This window comes from Oncorhynchus masou, unplaced genomic scaffold (genome assembly GCF_036934945.1).
Source record: "Oncorhynchus masou masou isolate Uvic2021 unplaced genomic scaffold, UVic_Omas_1.1 unplaced_scaffold_2941, whole genome shotgun sequence".
Lineage (NCBI taxonomy): Eukaryota > Metazoa > Chordata > Actinopteri > Salmoniformes > Salmonidae > Oncorhynchus > Oncorhynchus masou.
The window spans coordinates 41,009-47,008 of record NW_027009361.1 but is presented as its reverse complement, the minus strand read 5'-3'; the positions used below and the strand labels follow the sequence as shown (position 1 = coordinate 47,008).

General features: G+C 42.3%; 1 pseudogene; it reads left to right on the top strand.

Annotated features, from left to right (window-relative positions):
• The first annotated feature begins 2,657 nt into the window (after window positions 1-2,657).
• LOC135534043 (sodium- and chloride-dependent taurine transporter-like) overlaps window positions 2,658-6,000 on the top strand; it is a 28,357-nt pseudogene continuing 25,014 nt past the window's right edge.

Genomic DNA, 6,000 nt, shown 5'->3' with positions numbered 1-6,000 from the left:
TTAAAACTCATTTTTCAACCACACCACAAATTTCTTGTTAACAAACTATAGTTTTGGCAAGTCGGTTAGGACATCTACTTTGTGCATGACACAACTCAATTTTCCAACAATTGTTTACAGACAGATTATTTCACTTATAATTCACTGTATCACAGTTCCAGTGGGTCAGAGGTTTACATACACTAAGTTGACTGTGCATTTAAACCCTTTGGAAAATTCCAGGAAATTATGTCATGGCTTTAGAAGCTTCTGATTGGCTAATTGACATCCTTTGAGTCAATTGGAGGTGTACTTGTGAATGTATTTCAAGGCCTACTTTCAAACTCAGTGCCTCTTTGCTTGACATCATGGGAAAATCAAAAGAAATCAGCCAAGACCTCAGAAAAACTGTAGACCTCCACAAGTCTGGTTCATCCTTGGGAGCAATTTCCAAATGCCTGAAGGTACCACATTCATCTGTACAAACAATAGTACACAAGTATAAACACCATGGGACGACGCAGCCACCATACCGATCAGGAAAGAGGCAGCGTTCTGTCTCCTAGAGATGAACGTACTTTGGTGCGAAAAGTGCAAATCCATCCCAGAACAACAGCAAATGACCTTGTGAAGATGCTGGAGGAAACCGGTATAAAAGTATCTATATCCACAGTAACACGAGTCCTTTATCGACATAACCTGAAAGGGCGCTCAGCAAGGAAGAAGCCACTGCTCCAAAACCGCCATAAAAATGCCAGACTACGGTTTGCAACTGCACATGTGTACAAAGATCGTACTTTTTGGAGAATTGTCCTGTGGTCTGATGAAACAAAAAGAGAACTGTTTGGCCATAATGACCATTGTTCTGTTTGGAGGAAAAGAGGGAGCCTTGCACACCGAAGAACACCATCCCAACCATGAAGCACGGGGTGGCAGCCTCATGTTGTGGGGGTGCTTTGCTGCAGGAGGGACTGGTGCACTTCACAAAATAGATGGCATCATGAGGATGGAAAATTATGTGGATATATTGAAGCAACATCTCAAGACATCAGTCAGGAAGTTAAAGCTTTTTCACAAATGGGTCTTCCAAATGGACAATGACCCCAAGCATACTTCCAAAGTTGTGGCAAAATGGCTTAAGGACAACAAAGTCAAGGTATTGGATTGGCCATCAAAAGCCCTGACCTCAATCCCATAGAAAATTTTGGGGCAGAACTGAAAAAGCATGTACGAGCAAGGAGGCCTACAAACCTGACTCAGTTACACCAGCTCTGTCAGGAGGAATGGGCCAAAATTCCCCCAACTTATTGTGGGAAGCTTATGGAAGGCTACCCAAAGTGTTTGACCCAAGTTAAACAATTTAAAGGCAATGCTACCAAATACTAATTGAGTGTATGTAAACTTCTGACCCACTGGGAATGTGTTGAAAGAAATAAAAACAGAAATAAATCATTCTCTCTGCTATTATTCTGACATTTCACAAGAGGATTAAATGTCAGGAATTGTGAAAAACTGAGTTTAAATGTACTTGGCTAAGGTGTATGTAATCTTCCGACTTCAACTGAAGGTTAACTTTTATTTTACCAGAACAAATCCTTATTTAGTATGACGCCAAAATGGCAATCCAGTCAAATTCGGACTAAATATCATGATTATGTAGGCCAAGGATCATCAACAAGATTCAGCCGCGGGCTGAAATGTTCTCGAGCCGATGGTTAGGTGTCCGGAACATAATGACAAATCATTTGTAGACTTAAAATTGACCAGCAAGAAGCCCAAACAGGTATAACATTTTACTCAAACATAATAATTTCAAACCTTGCTTAAATCTCTCTATTATATGCGTGGGAACACTATGAAACAAATTAAAATCACATTTAGCCGATTGGCTGGTGTTTTTACTATATTTTATGTCCAATAATAAAAATGAAGAAAACAAACGTTGGATGGAGATATGCTGGCTGGGTGGGGTTGGAGGTGGAGACATGTTGGCCGGGTGGGGTTGGGGGTGGAGACATGTTGGCTGGGTGGGGTTGGGGCAATGAGATGGGAGGTTGGGGGTGGAGACATGTCAGCTGGGTGGGGTTGGGGCAATGAGATGGGAGGTTGGGGGTGGAGACATGTTGGCTGGGTGGGGTTGGGGGTGGAGGCTCACTTCCTTTAGTTTGTTTTCCTTTACATAACAAATGTATTATTTGTTAACTCATCAAAATGATCAATGCTTTTGTATTCACATACCTTTTTTTTAAATGTCTTTTTATTTTTTGAGTGGCAGCTCAGAGGTGAATAGGAACTGAATATACAATTCTATGACTATGTATATCATACCTCGTTGGGTGTTGGCCCTATATGATAGCACACATACTTCAAGATTATTACACCAAGCAATTCCCGCCTAGTTATGAATTACTAAAATCTAAAATATTACTCCAGTATTATAGACATGTGGAATGATTGATTGATGCATATAAGATAAGTTACTCCATACCAGGTTTAGATAAGGTGAAGGGGATATCCAAGCCCCTCTGAGAATTTGTGTTGACATGACTGTATGTGTATGTGTAGGTGTGAATTATAGCTGTGGCGTTTGACAGGTTAAATAGAGCTGTGTTACGGTCTTTACGATATCAACGGCCTCAGACGAACTCTATCTAATCCTCTCCATCTCCTCCTGCAGCATGGCACAGAAAGAGAAGCTCCAGTGTCTGAAGGACTTCCATAAGGACACGCTGAAGCCTTCCTGTGGGAAGAGCCCTGGCACTGGCTCCGCGGACGAGGCAGAGGGGAAGCCCGTCCAGCGAGGGAGAAGTGGAACTCCAAACTGGACTTTGTCCCGTCCGTCGCTGGCGTGCCTGCGTGGGTTTAGGAACGTCTGGGCGTTTCCCCATGCCTCTGCTATAAGAATGGCGGAGGTGAGTTTCTGTCTCCTTTTACAGCTACTGACTAGGACACGAAGGCTGAGATGGAATGAAGACATTCAGTTCCAACTCTGTATTCTAAAGAGGTTTGGGGTCAATGGGGTCATAGCCATGCAAGCAGAAGACGTAGAGTGTTGCGTTCTACGAGGGGATTAAAGTCAGCAGATGGTGTTGATACAGGTCATCAGGTAGCAGTCTCTCTGCATGTAACCATGGTTCCCATTACAGCTGCTGTCTAGGTCTAGAACCTGAAGGCTTTGCAGTTCAAAGCCATTCCAATTGACCAACCGTTCGAAGGTTGACTTACTCGACTAACGACTGTCCTCCATCTCACTCCCTTCTAACATGACGGACGTCTAATTGTTTACCGTAATACTCCGATTGAGAAAGTTACTCCCTTGATTCACACATACTCCGTTGGTTTTGTCCCACTTTTTTTGTCTTTTGAATCTGACACATTTGTGGTTACCGTGGTTAAGGTTATTCGTCTTCTCCTCCTCCAGGTGCATTTCTCATCCCGTACACTATCTTCCTCTTTGGCGGCGGTCTCCCTGTGTTTTTCCTGGAGGTGGCCCTGGGACAGTACACCTCCGAGGGTGGGATCACCTGCTGGGAGAAACTCTGCCCCATCTTTACTGGTGAGTACATCTTTACTGGTAAGTTACTGGTGAGTTACTGGTGAGTACATCTTTACTGGTGAGTTACTGGTGAGTACATCTTTACTGGTGAGTTACTGGTGAGTACATCTTTACTGGTGAGTTACTGGTGAGCACATCTTTACTGGTGAGCACACCTTTACTGGTGAGTTACTGGTGAGTACATCTTTACTGGTGAGTTACTGGTGAGTACATCTTTACTGGTGTGTACATCTTTACTGGTGAGTTACTGGTGAGTACATCTTTACTGGTGAGTTACTGGTGAGTACATCTTTACTGGTGAGTACATCTTTACTGGTGAGTACATCTTTACTGGTGAGTACATTTTTTTATTTATTTTTTGGTATTATTTCAGGTCGCCCTCATAAAATAGGTTTCTACCCTCAAGGGTATTTCGTAGTTAAATAAATATAAAATGAATTCAACTTTTATTCATACAGGTAAGTCAATTAAAAAAATAGAATCTTATTTGCAAAGACGACCTGGCACTCAAAGCTACTGTAGAAGAGCAGAACATTCTCGGGTCAAATCAGGTCAATGACCTTTAGCAGCAATCAAATGTTGTGATGTACGAATGGCGTAGCCTGCTAAGGAATAGTAAATAATTGATGGACAGGGCAACCATATTCAGGCCAGGAAAGATACCACACATTATATTACACTGGCTCTGCCTCGCCCACACTGACTCCAGGGGAGTCCAATCAACTAGCCTTATTTTGATACTGCCTGGTTGCTAGGTGTCCTCTACTGCAGATGCATCCTGTTCCCTGTAGACTTCCTCCTCTCCTAACTGCCAACTAACTGCCAACTGATATACCTTGGCTGCTTTAGATACAGTTGAAGTTGGAAGTTTACGTACACTTAGGTTGGAGTCATTAAAACTCGCTTTTCAACCACTCCACACATTTATTGTTAACAAACTATAGTTTTGGCAAGTCGGTTTAGACATCTACTTTGTGCACGACACAAGTCATTTTTCCAACAATTGTTTACAGACAGATTATTTCACTTATAATTCACTGTATCACAATTCCAGTGGGTCAGAAGATTACATACACTTTGTTGACTGCACCTTTAAACAGCTTGGAAAATTCCAGAAAATGATGTCATGGCTTTAGAAGCTTTTGATAGGCTAATTGATATTATTTTTGAAATCAATTGAGGTGTACCTGTGAATGTATTTCAAGGCCGACCTTCAAACTTAGTGCCTTTTGCTTGACATCATGGGAAAATGAAAAGAAATCAGCCAAGACCTCAGAAAATGTAGACCTTCACAAGTCTGGTTCGATTTCCAAATGCATGAAGGTACCACGCTCATCTGTACAAGCGATGGCACGCAAGAGCAAACACCATGGGACCACGTTACCGTCAAACATCTCAGGAAGGAGATGCCTTCTGTCACCTAGAGACAGTCGTACTTTGTTGCGAAAAATGCAATCAATCCTGAACAACAGCAAAGGACCTTGTGAAGATGCTGGAGGAAACAGGTACTAAAGTATCTATATCCACAGTAAATTGAGTCCTATATCGACCTAACCTGAAAAGGCGCCAGCAAGGAAGAAGCCACTGCTCCAAAACTGTCATAAAAAAAGCCAGACAATGTTTGCAACTGCACATGAGGACAAAGATCAGACTCTTTTGGAGAATGTCTCTGGTCTAATGAAACAAAAATAGAACTGTTTGATCATAATGACCATTGTTATGTTTGGAGGAAAAAGGGGGACGCTTGTAAGCAAAAGAACACCATCCCAACTGTGAAGCACGGGGTGGCAGCATCATGCTGTGGGGGTGCTGGCTGCAGGAGGGACTGGTGCACTTCACAAAATAGATGGCTTCATGAGGAGGGACAAATATGTATATTAGCAACATCAAGACATCAGTCAGGAAGTAAAAACTTGGTTGCAAATGGGTATTCCACTGGACAATGACCCCAAGCATACATCCAAAGTTGTGGCATAATGGCTTAAGGACAAAAGTCAAGGTATTGGAGTGGCCATCACAAAGCCCTGACCTCAAGCCTATAATCCTATATCCTGTCGTATAGAACTGAAAAAGTTTGCGCGAAAGCAAGGAGGCCTACAAACTTGACTCAGTTACACCAGCTCTGTCAGGAGGAATGGGCCAACATTCACCCAACTTATTGTGGGAAGCTTGTGGACGCCACTCCGAAACGTTGACCCAAGTTAAACAATGGAAAGGCAATGCTAGCAAATACTAATTGAGTGTATGCAAACTTCTGACGCACTGTTAATGTGATGAAAGAAATAAAAGCTGAAATAAAATAATTCTCTCTGCTATTATTATGACATTTCACAAACTTAACAGGGAATGTTTTACGGGATTAAATGTCAGGAATGTACAGACATGTGAAAATTGTATGTACAGACATGTGACCTACTGGTTGGTGTAAACCTCCGACTGCAACTGGTATGTACAGACATAGACCT